The sequence below is a fragment of the Onthophagus taurus genome, chromosome 7 (genome assembly GCF_036711975.1).
Source record: "Onthophagus taurus isolate NC chromosome 7, IU_Otau_3.0, whole genome shotgun sequence".
Lineage (NCBI taxonomy): Eukaryota > Metazoa > Arthropoda > Insecta > Coleoptera > Scarabaeidae > Onthophagus > Onthophagus taurus.
In genome coordinates this window covers 12,789,739-12,803,056 of record NC_091972.1, presented here as the reverse complement: position 1 = coordinate 12,803,056, position 13,318 = coordinate 12,789,739, and the positions used below count along the sequence as shown (strand labels likewise).

Here is a 13,318-nt window from a genome sequence, read left to right as displayed (position 1 = left end):
GTTTTCGCAACACATCGGATTATTAGTGTTGCAAGCAGCCCTTCGGCGAAAAAAAACCGCCGAGGGGCTAACGATACTGTCATAAAACTCGCGTTCGGACTCGTCGGACCACCCAAGTTGCTGAAGAAATAGTCGGTTAAAGGCCGAGAGTTCGTGTCGAAGAGACGAACAGATCGCCGCATTAAATTATATCATTAAACCAGCTACTCAAAAGCAATACCTCACAACGCGAAACGTACCTCTTCAAAGAAAACTTATCAAAAAAAGAAATCTCTCGTACCCATTATATTCAATCAAAATTCGCCGTTAAATATTAATCTTTTAGGAAGCGTCGAAATAAAAATACCACCGTCCCGCTTTTAAATTTAGATCCCTTTCGGTATACGAAATAAAACTGCTGTGCAATCGTAAAGCCGTTTAACAACACATTAAATATTATTTATTTACGGTGTCGCCGGATGGGTACGGGCGAACACGGAACACAATCACGACACGGGCCGTATTTCAACCCCGACCCGCGGGCCAGGAGGTCGTCGTGACGCAGCCCGCGGGTCGTCCAACACGTAAACGCCACACACCCGCAAGATGGATGCACGCGAAAATTACAGATAGTTATGATTTATGCTCGACTTCCTGATGGGAAAACAGCATCGACCCGATTATTTACAACCATAACTTGAGCTAATTATAAATCAGATTAAAACAATCCATGTGGAACAATAATTATGTATAACTACATTCAGACGATGATCATATATTTACTACTATTCACTAACGTGACCCATAATAATTATTTATTACAGTTGACAGGGTATTAAATAACTTTATAATTTGTTATTGATAATTGTAATTCTACATTTGTGTTGTAATTTAAATTGTATAAGGGAATTCTATAATTAAGGTGATTAAAGTGAACGAATTCATCAACAACTTTAGATTTTTTTTAGATTTTAGATTCTTCTGCGCAAGCTTTCTCCTTATGGTATTAGAGATAAACATGAAATAAAGAGCATTTTAAAGCAAAATTGATAAAGATATATGTGGTATAAATATTTTTTACCTAATTTCATTATGAAAATTAAATTTTACATGTCTTTCTGGCGTTAAGTAACGTCACTTTTTTATAACTAGTGATGTAATGATTTCATTACATTATTTCATTACATCACTAGTGATGTATTGAATTCTATTAACTAACTACAAATTGATAAATTGACATCTGTCACTAATAGAATAAGTCAAGTTTTGAACAAAAATTGCTTTTTCAACGGAATTAGATAAAATTTTGTACTTAACACATTACAGTACTTAACTCTTTCGGCAAATATTACGTTCGTCAAACAAAATTAATCTTTTCCTAACTGGTTATGTAAATAACTATTTATTTTCCATAAACATCGATGTTATGATTTTTTAAATCCAACTTGTCATATTTGGTTATTCTAAACTTTATGAACGGATGTTAAAAAAATCGTATCTCCAAAACTAATTGAGATATCATCATGCAATAAAAAGCAATTTTTAAGTAAATTTACTTAGTTTTTACTGTAATGAAGATCATTTCTTTAAATCTTTAAATTTTGAAGTTACGATTTTTTCATTGCAACTTTGCATAATCTTAAACATAAATACTAGATAATTGATCGTTACGTATCTCAATAACCAATTGAGATATCGTTATGAAGCAGTTTAAAGCAAATTTAATGAAGATTTAATACACTATAAATAATTTCTTATTTTCCATAAACATCGTTTTTATGATTTTTTAAATCCAACTTGTCATATTTGGTTATTCTAAACTTTATGAACGGATGTTAAAAAAATCGTATCTCCAAAACTAATTGAGATATCATCATGCAATAAAAAGCAATTTTTAAGTAAATTTACTTAGTTTTTACTGTAATGAAGATCGTTTCTTTAAATCTTCAAATTTTGGAGTTATGGTTCTTTTATTGCAACTCTGCATAACCTTAAACATAAATATGAGGGTAATTGATCTTTACATATCTCAATAACCGATTGAGATATCGTTGTGATATTAAAAACAGTTTAAAGCAAATTTAATGAAGGTTTAATGCAGCATAAATTCTTATTTTTTATAATCATCGTTGTTCCGATTTTTTAATTTAACTCTACATTTTTGATTGGTATAGATATGTAATATAAATATTAAAAAATCGTATCTCAAGAACGAATGGAGATATCACCATGAAATAAAGAGCATTTTAAAGCAAATTTGATGAAGATTTGATGTGCCATAAATAATTTGTTATTTTCCATAAACATCGATGTTATGATTTTTTAAATCCAACTTGTCATATTTGGTTATTCTAAACTTTATGAACGGATGTTAAAAAAATCGTATCTCCAAAACTAATTGAGATATCATCATGCAATAAAAAGCAATTTTTAAGTAAATTTACTTAGTTTTTATTGTAATGAAGATCATTTCTTTAAATCTTCAAATTTTGGTGTTATGGTTCTTTTATTGCAACTCTGCATAACCTTAAACATAAATATTAGGGTAATTGATCTTTACATATCTCAATAACCGATTGAAATATCGTTGTGATATTAAAAACAGTTTAAAGCAAATTTAATGAAGGTTTAATGCAGCATAAATTCTTATTTTTTATAATCATCGTTGTTCCGATTTTTTAATTTAACTCTACATTTTTGATTGGTATAGATATGTAATATAAATATTAAAAAATCGTATCTCAAGAATGAATGGAGATATCACCATGAAATAAAGAGCATTTTAAAGCAAATTTGATGAAGATTTGATGTGCCATAAATAATTTGTTATTTTCCATAAACATCGTTTTTATGATTTTTTAAATCCAACTTGTCATATTTGGTTATTCTAAACTTTATGAACGGATGTTAAAAAAATCGTATCTCCAAAACTAATTGAGATATCATCATGTAATAAAAAGCAATTTTTAAGTAAATTTACTTAGTTTTTACTGTAATGAAGATCGTTTCTTTAAATCTTCAAATTTTGGAGTTATGGTTCTTTTATTGCAACTCTGCATAACCTTAAACATAAATATGAGGGTAATTGATCTTTACATATCTCAATAACCGATTGAGATATCGTTGTGATATTAAAAACAGTTTAAAGCAAATTTAATGAAGGTTTAATGCAGCATAAATTCTTATTTTTTATAATCATCGTTATTCCGATTTTTTAATTTAACTCTACATTTTTGATTGGTATAGATATGTAATATAAATGTTAAAAAATCGTATCTCAAGAACGAATGGAGATATCACCATGAAATAAAGAGCATTTTAAAGCAAATTTGATGAAGATTTGATGTGCCATAAATAATTTGTTATTTTCCATAAACATCGTTTTTATGATTTTTTAAATCCAACTTGTCATATTTGGTTATTCTAAACTTTATGAATAGATGTTAAAAAAAACGTATCTCCAAAACTAATTGAGATATCATCATGCAATAAAAAGCAATTTTTAAGTAAATTTACTTAGTTTTTACTGTAATGAAGATCATTTCTTTAAATCTTCAAATTTTGGAGTTATGGTTCTTTTATTGCAACCCTGCATAACCTTAAACATAAATATTAGGATAATTGATCTTTACGTATCTCAATAACCAATTGAGATATCGTTATGATATTAAAAGCAGTTTAAAGCAAATTTAATGAAGATTTAATGCAGCATAAATTCTTATTTTCTATAATCATCGTTGTTCTGACTTTTAATTTAACTCTACATTTTTGATTAGTATGGATATGTAATATAAACATTAAAAAATTGTATCTCAAGCACGAAATGAGATATCACCATGAAATAAAGAGCACTTTAAAGCAAATTTGATGTGCCATAAATAATTTATTTTCTATAAACATCGTTGTAATGATTTTTTAAATCCAACTTGTCATATTTGGTTATTCTAAACTTTAAGAACAGATGTTAAAAAAATCATATCTCCAAAACTAATTGAGATATCATTATGAAATAAAAAACGATTTAAAGTAAATTTATTTAGTATTTAGTATTTAGTAATGTATTGAAGACCATTTCTTTAAATCCTCAAATTTTGGAGTTATGATTTTTTGATTCCAACCTTGCATAACTGTAATTTTACGATGTATGTACTAAATTTTTGGCGAGCGCTATACCAACGGTAGCTGCTTCAATAATTTACTGTCGCACTTCTTCTTCTGCGCAACTGACCGGCCAAGATGGATTTGCCAATCTGTATAACGTAATCAGCAAAGTTTTATATGGAGCCCCTTGAGGGCTCCAAAGAAAGTGTTGGATCATTTCAGCAAAAATCCAAATACTTCATTACATCAAATATCTGGTGGAACTGGAATTGCCTTGGATTCTGTTCATAAAATTATAAAATTCCATAAATTCTATCCTGATAAGATTGAAATCCAGCTAACTGAAGACTGGATGAATGTATTTTTTATTTGCATGAATTTGTAAATAAATATAATTGTTGTACCTGTCGGAGTAGCGAAAATCCTCATCTGACTGCCGAAGAATGCACCTAGTACCCTCATAAAATTGATATCTGGAAATCTTAATGACACATCTTTTTCTCCATCGTTCTCTTGCCTTAAGTTCTATCTCATGGTATTAGGTCTCGGATCCATCTCCTGTAAGTCTTCTAATCTTTAACCATTCTTCGTACTTCAGCGATATTTTTCCCCGTTTTTAACACCACTGCTTCTTCTTTCTGGTTTTATATTCAATATTTCCTTTGGTATTCTTTCCTTAGCTATTGGAAACATGTGGCTATAACATTTCGTCTATATCTTGTCTATGTCTTCTACTAAAGCATTCAAGCTTAGTTCTTTTATCACACCCTTGTTTGTGCTTGTGTACTTTGTGTGTTGTGTTTTTTCTAGTTTTTCATGTAACTGCAACTGACCAGCCATCATGGATTTGCCAATTTGTATAAGATAATCAGCTAAGTTTTATATGAAGCCCCTTGAGGGAAAGTGTTGGATCATTTCAGCATTAATCCGAATACTTCATTACATCAAATTTCTCATGGAACTGGAATTTCCTTGGGTTCTGTTGATGATATTATAAAATTTCATAAATTCTATAATGAAAAATTGAAAATACATCAAGAGCTAACTGAAGATGATAGTGATAAAAATTTAAAAAATATCTGTTTAGTGATGAATGTACTTTCTATTTGCATGAATTTGTAAATAAATTTAACTGCACATATCGGAGTATCGAAAACCCTCATCTGACTGTTGAAGAATACATCCAGTATCCTGATAAAATTGATGACTGGAGAGATACCTTGGAGTAACAAGTGATCCATATCAATCGAAATCTTAATGACACATGTTCTTCTTCGGCGTTCTTGTTTGTGTTCTGTCACTTGTAGTTTTTCATATTATTTTTTGCAGATTTCAGTTGCTCCAGTCTTTAATTTGTATTTATCTAACATTGTCCAAGTTTCCGGCCCATAGGTGAGTGTGGGTGATACATAGATGGTTGTGTATAGATGTAATTTTGCTTTAGTGCTTAATTCTTTAGTACTTACCATAGTATTATTCATCTGGTAAAAGACTCCACTTACTTTTGCTATTCTGTTACGTCATATCTTGATATATCCTACCATCTTTACTAATCATGGTTCCTAGATAATTGTATTTTGCTGCTATCTCTCGTTGTCCATTAATTCTTACATCTATGATTTTCTTCTTGCTTTTGATTCTGTTTTTATCATACAATTCCCTTGTAGGGAGCTTTTCCATATTTGAATATTTCTTTGTACTACAAACTTTGTCTGACTTTAGTGATGAATGTACTTTTTATTTACATGGATTTGTGTAAACATAATTGTAACGAAAACTTTTATATGGACATTAAAAAATTAATATATGAGCAGGCATCTTGGGGATCAAATGTTTGGATATGTTGGAAAATGCATTACATTTTCAACACAATAACGTTCCTCCTCATTATGTTCTTCCAGCACAGCAGTCCTTAGACAATGTATTTGCAAATAAATGAATAGGACGAAGAGGACCTGTAGAATAGCCAGAAAATTAGCCTGGTTTGACGCCACTACAGGTTTTTCTATAGGATTATTTAAAGTCTGTTGTATCTACCCCTTAACTTTAAAATGTATAGAACTTCTTCAAAGGATTGTTGCAAGCTAGCGTGGAATTGAAACAGATGTTTTTGTATATAGTAGCTTTGAACAAATATTGAATAACTTTTTCTGTCAAAAATATATTTGTTTTCTTAAATAATTTTTAAATCAATAATAAAACATTTCAAGCAGTTAAATTGTGTTTGAGTACAATACACAAAGAGAAACATGGAAAACTTTTTTCCAGAAAATTTCTAGATTTCCAGAAATTAAGGTGAGAAGTTTTCAAATGAACACTCTGTATGTAACTTCAGCAATAACATGGAGACATCTTAATCCACAAAATTATATGATGCTTAAATAATTGGATTTAAGGTGAAGGAAAAGAATGCTATATTTATTATAAATTATTAATAATAACTTATTATAAATACTAATTTATACAGTGGACTACTAACTTAATCTTCAACTTTGCGGTATTCGTTCGACTTTCCACAAACAGATGGCGAATGTTGTATAAAATATTCACAAAATTTTATTGGAAAATTTTCTATTCTAAATCATATATAAATTATACATTGATATTTTCTTATAAGTAATTAATTGAAATTTATTCGGCGCCATCGTTTACTATAACCATATTAAAATTGTAATACTTTCTTTATTAGTTCTGTTTATGGGGAAGTGCTGCCGCATATTAACGTCCAACGACTGAAGAAAAAAGAAACGATAAATGACGGTCGTAGAAATAAATGAAAAGAAGCAAGTCGACGGGGACGGTTCAATGGCGATGCCGGTCACGTCTGTTAATTAATTCGCGTTCCACGGACGGAGTGACAAACTGGAACGGCTTTTTCCGAGAGCTAAATTGAAATTTTCCGATCGACGCCTCTAACGGACGTCCCCAGGGTGACGACAACGAAAAAGACGACCAATAAAACGGAACGAATAAAACTCTTAACTATTTTATTGCGTGCTACTGTATAAATATAAATAAAATCTAAACAACTTCCTATACAAATAAGAAAATTAATTATTTGATATGATTGTTTTTAACACAGACTCAAGAAAACGATTAAATCAGAAATGGTTATGCATAAGTTGGTTCGGTCATAAGCAGTACCTAGAAGCTCCGTTGAAACGTATAATTACAAGAACCATTCGAACGTAGAGGCTACTGCGCAAAGAGACGGAGGCGACGACGCCGACGGTTTGTTTGGAAATGCACAAAGCAATTTACCGGCGGCGATAACGCTAACGTACTGGATTAAATCGCTCGAAACGTTCTAAACGGTTCGTGGAAACGTCGACGTTAAAACCTCCTCGGCGAGTTTCCACCGGGAAGTCACTCGCGTTCTTCTACTTTAACGTCGGAGTTTTTCCAACCATAAAATGGTTTTATTTCATGGCATGGATCCGTCGGACCTGACTATATACAGTAGTGAACAAGGCAATCGAAATTTAGATTTTATTGTTCTGAGCAATCGTACAACATTACACTTTTCTAGAAAAAAAAAAACTTTGAAATACAATATATGGCTTTAGAAAAGAAATTTACTCATATACAGTATCTTGCACAGAATAGTTCTTTTTTTTTACACGTTTATATTATATGAAAAACATTGAAAAAAAACATGACTCCTTTTATCTTTTATCATCATTCTATATGATATCCATAAGAAGCTGATATCTTCCAATATAATTCCTCGATGATGACATCGCACAACCTTGTCATGACTTGGAGGTATCTTAAGTTCTTGCATCTATTAAGATTGTTGATGGTGACCTCTACATAGTTTCTGCCATCTCTTGGACATATACCCAGACAACTCTTAAACTATCTAAACATTTTCCCAACCCAACCCATCATTTATGACATCGACTGAAACCATCGGTGACCTATCTCAACACTGTCCTGACCCCTTAACCATGTTCCTCAAACTCTATAACCATCGTTCTTGATATATCTAAGCATTATTCCTGATATTTCTCAAAATTCATTGTGGTATTTCTTAACATCGTCATTGATATTATCCAGCATTGTGTTTTAGATAATATCTTCAAATTTTTCTTTATATCTATTATTATTATCTTATATCCTATTATTTTATTTAATTATTTTTCTCTGTTTTCTATGTTTCAATTTATTTTTCCCATTAATGAGTAATATTGTAGGTACTCAACCGAAAACACTTCAAATATGTGATACTCCTAGAAAGATACACATACAACAATTTTTATATGGGGAAATGATTTCTATGGCCCCACGGAAATTATTCTGGTGAGTTCAGCAACTAACACAACAGATACTAGAGATTATTGAAAAATATTTTACAAGGTATGTACTAGTGGTGGAAGGGATATCGATTATTAATAAAAGTATCTTCTTTTTAATGCAAAATGCCGTCACCAATCACATTCAGTTCTTGACAAATACATTTTTGAAAATTTTGCAATTTTCGCCGATTAAGTTTTAAAAATTCGTATGAAATCAAAAAAAAAATTGATTATAAGATAATCAAAATTGTCCTATTAGATCAGTATCTTCGCGAAGACTATGAAATTGACAATACTCTTGTTTGTTAGAAAGGCAGACTAATAATAATAAAATTATGGATTAACTGCAAATGAAGGAAGGTAGAACATTAAACGTAGACAACTTCTTTACCAGCTATCCGCTAGCATCAGCATTTCTTCGCCACAAGACTATATCTAGCATCTACAACAATTGAAATGAAGGAAAATAGTTTGGATATGAATAAGGTAGTTAAAGGGTTTGAATGATTTGCAAGGAATGAAAGAAAAACTATGAAATTTCCAAATGTATATAAAGCTAAGGTGTGTATTGGAGGAAAAGATTGCAATTCTTCTTTAGGCATGGACCATTGAATGCGTATCTAAATGATTTAAGCTGGTTCTTACGGAAGGAATAAACATATGCGTTATAAGTAGTTATAACAGAGACTACACTCCGGCATAAGTTTCCAGAATACCTGGTGCGAATCAATGTGAAGAGAAGAATGTCTGTGGAGAGGAAAAAGCTGAAAAGGATGAACAGTTGAAAATTTTCCAATCAATCATACATGAATAAGCCAAAACGTACATCATCTATTCTTTGTTCTTAATCTCTATAGGCTCAGTATTTTGCAGTGACGTCATTTGTAAATTTCTCCATCAGCCATATAAAAGTGGCCCAAAGTGTTAATAAGAGTGTCCTCTTTCCAATGAACCAACACGATTTGAAATATATATTAGTTTTTGAGAAAACAATATTTGAAACTTTGATAAAATTTTCGATGTTGCAATTTTCATCGATAATTTCGCAATAAAGGAAGGATCTTTCTTGGAATATGAGTATGAAAATTTTCCGAAGTGTTAATAAAAGTATCCTCTTTCCAATGAGAAAAAATTATTTGAAATTTTGATAAAATTTTCGATGTTGCAATTTTCATCGATAACGTTCAAAATTCGCTATAAAATTAATTTCTTGAAGGATCCTTGTGGAAATATCACCAATTATTAATTATAGTATGCTCTTTTTAATGCAGAAAGCCGTTTTGAAAAATAACTTTTAGTTCTTGAGAAATAAATTTTTGAAATAATCTACAATTTTTTCGAATTTTGCAATTTTCGCCGATTAAGTTTTAAAAATTCGTATAAAATCCATTTCTTGGAATATGAGTATGAAAATTTTCCAAAGTGTTAATAAAAGTGTCCTCTTTCCAATAAACCAACCCGTTTTGAAAAATAACTTTTAGTTTTTGAGAAAACAATATTTGAAGTTTTGATAAAATTTTCGATGTTGCAATTTTCATCGATAACGTTCAAAATTCGCTATAAAATTAATTTCTTGAAGGATCCTTGTGGAAATATCACCAATTATTAATTATAGTATGCTCTTTTTAATGCAGAAAGCCGTTTTGAAAAATAACTTTTAGTTCTTGAGAAATAAATTTTTGAAATAATCTACAATTTTTTCGAATTTTGCAATTTTCGTCGATTAAGTTTTAAAAATTCGTATAAAATCCATTTCTTGGAATATGAGTATGAAAATTTTCCAAAGTGTTAATAAAAGTGTCCTCTTTCCAATAAACTAATCCGTTTTGAAAAATAACTTTTAGTTTTTGAGAAAAAGATATTTGAAGTTTTGATAAAATTTTCGATGTTGCAATTTTCATCGATAACGTTCAAAATTCGCTATAAAATTAATTTCTTGAAGGATCCTTGTGGAAATATCACCAATTATTAATTATAGTATGCTCTTTTTAATGCAGAAAGCCGTTTTGAAAAATAACATTTAGTTCTTGAGAAATAAATTTTTGAAATAATCTACAATTTTTTCGAATTTTGCAATTTTCGCCGATTAAGTTTTAAAAATTCGTATAAAATCCATTTCTTGGAATATGAGTATGAAAATTTTCCAAAGTGTTAATAAAAGTGTCTTCTTTCCAATGAACCAACCCGTTTTGAAAAATAACTCTTAGTTTTTGAAAAAACAATATTTCAAGTTTTGATAAAATTTTCGATGTTGCAATTTTCATCGATAACGTTCAAAATTCGCTATAAAATTAATTTCTTGAAGGATCCTTGTGGAAATATCACCAATTATTAATTATAGTATGCTCTTTTTAATGCAGAAAGCCGTTTTGAAACATCACTTTTAGTACTTGAGAAATAAATTTTTGAAATGATCGAAAAATTTTTCGAATTTTGCAATTTTCGACGATTAAGTTTTAAAAATTCGTATAAAATCCAGTTCCTGGACTATGAGTATGAAAATTTCCCAAAGTGGTAATAAAAGTGTCCTAAAAGTGGCCGTTCTAAACATCTTTCTAACCCAACCCAACCCAATCTCATCTTTTATGAAATCGATTGGAAAATCAATAACTTTCCCATCATGCATAATATTATTAAAATGTCGCCAATTGTATATCTCAACATCGTTAATGGCCACCTTCTACACTGCCTCTAACATTCCTCAACCTTTACATCTCTTAATACTACCATAGCCTTTCGTTCATGACATATTCCCAACATCTACCAATATCATCTTTGCTATATCTAAGTATTATCTCTGGTATCTCTGAACATAGCCGTTCTATTCAACAATTGTAGTATGTCTATATAAATACATTCGGCTACATCTTATGGGAAAATGCTTATTTCTATTTATTTCATCACAATTAAAACGTCCAGCAAACTTTTGCAATTAGATTCATTAAATTGATTTAAAAATTTTTCTTAATAAACTTAAAATTTGTAAAATTATCAAATAAAAAGATAATTTTAAATCGTTACATAAATTAATGTAGGAACCGGTTTAACGGCGTTAATGCAACCAGTTTGTAGCCGCGAAATCTTAAAAGGTTTTGAAAGGAAGTCGATAGCCAAGGCACCTTCCACGTGAACGAACCTGGGTCAATTCGAAAGAGATAAGCCGAGGTACGTGTAGAAGCTGCTTCCATATATCTCACCGCCGTCGTCCCTTGGTTCTTATCTTCTCTCCAGTTCGACCAGAATTTATCTTTCGATTGTGTAACGCCGGTTACCGGACAGATAAATTAGCCGCGTCGAGTCAAAACATTTTCGGGGACGACGCCAAAGGGCCAACAGGTAAGCACCAAACACTAAAGCTTACACGCAGCTTTGCCGCACCGACAAACGTACCGCCTCTTTTCAAATAGTCAAGTAAAGGTGGAGAAAAGTCAAAACTTTGGCCGTGGGTGGCCAAACAATGAATTATAGGTCCGGGTTTAAGGTAATAAGATTTCCCTTTTTCTATATCGTCGTGATGTTTAACTTTTAAACTTCTTTAGGGACATAATAAAGAACATGCTCGACTCATCTCCGCGTTGTTGTATTCGCACATTCAATGTCGCCGCAGATTCTTTTCTTCAACCCACTGGGTATGAAAGAGAATCGGATGTTTGGCGTCCTGATAGCGAGCAGGACAAGGTTCTTTTGTCCTTTTACGGTCTGACAATTCCGTGATATATGTTTACACCACAGTCGCCCTACAATTACTTAGGCTTGTTGCCGTACCGCAAACTGTCAAAGCAAAATAATCTTTTTAGTCTTTTTGTGTCTGCTAATCGACCTTCTATACCTATACACCGGAATTTAGCCACCTGGACTTTGCCAAATGTCATTTATTGACGTAAGCAAAAACCCAAAATGTAATCCTTCAAAATTTGATATCTGAAATTGTTTAAAATGGTTAATAGTCCCGAAGGACTTTTGTTGCCAAAAAGTCCTGATGCTATGAGGCTCCGGAAACAAATCTTCAAAACCTTCACCATATTCTCATTAATAAACATTGCAATGTACGCGGTCCTTGTCTACCGAGTGCTCAGCTTGAGACATACTTCGCTGCAAACGAACTCCTACAGAGGTAAGTAAGAGTCTCTTTAACGCCGCCTAAAGAGAGAGCGAATTATCTCACAGCTCGTTCGAGTTCCAGGTGAGTGAGATAAACGCAAAAAGTTGTGGTATCGTGAAACGATTGCACCGCGTTGTCATACACAAGAAATTTATTACGTAATAGTGGCGATTCATGTAACGTGATTCGGTTCATATTATACACGCTAGAGAGCGCCGATGTGTATTTATTTATGGTCTCGCCCGGTATGATATATTTCTTGCAATTCCATCGAGCTGTACAGGGTGGGAATCCGATAAATCAATTAGGTGTAAAGAGGTATTATTTATTATTTCAAATAGATGTTAATAAATTAGTTATAATATAAATAATTTTGTGATTATGATTAATATGTATAAGGAGTTATTAACTTATTGCTAATAAAGTATAACTAAAAAAAGTATAACGTTATAATTTAATTTATTAAATATTTGTTTCAGATAACGGAATGTTCTTGTAATTATATTTCAGAGAAACAGTTTTGTAATTATATCCATTTAAAGTTAAAACGTTTCTTGGATGTCAAAAAATAAAAAAGAAAACAAGTAGGTTCATGCTAATTTGGAACCGCAAATGATGGAACTGAAGGAAGGCTTTGCAACAGTCACCTTTTAATTTGTGGAATTTGTGGTCCACAAATCATCCCCGTCGGCTCCAGTATGGCGTCCGCGGTCTATGCGGTTCGGACCGCTCGATTGGTCCACAAAACAGCTGCACATCGAGACCATTAAGAGGATCATAGGCGGCACCGATATTCAGTTTTACCTGCCTACCCGAGTACCCGAAGGGGAACCAGGAT

General features: G+C 31.5%; 1 long non-coding RNA gene across 1 annotated transcript; it reads left to right on the top strand.

Moving 5' to 3' along the window:
• The first annotated feature begins 11,918 nt into the window (after positions 1–11,918).
• Positions 11,919–12,851, top strand: LOC111420875 (uncharacterized). The gene is made up of 2 exons (XR_002707137.2): positions 11,919–12,492; positions 12,562–12,851. It is a non-coding gene; the product is annotated as an uncharacterized lncRNA (long non-coding RNA).
• The last annotated feature ends 467 nt before the right edge of the window (positions 12,852–13,318 follow it).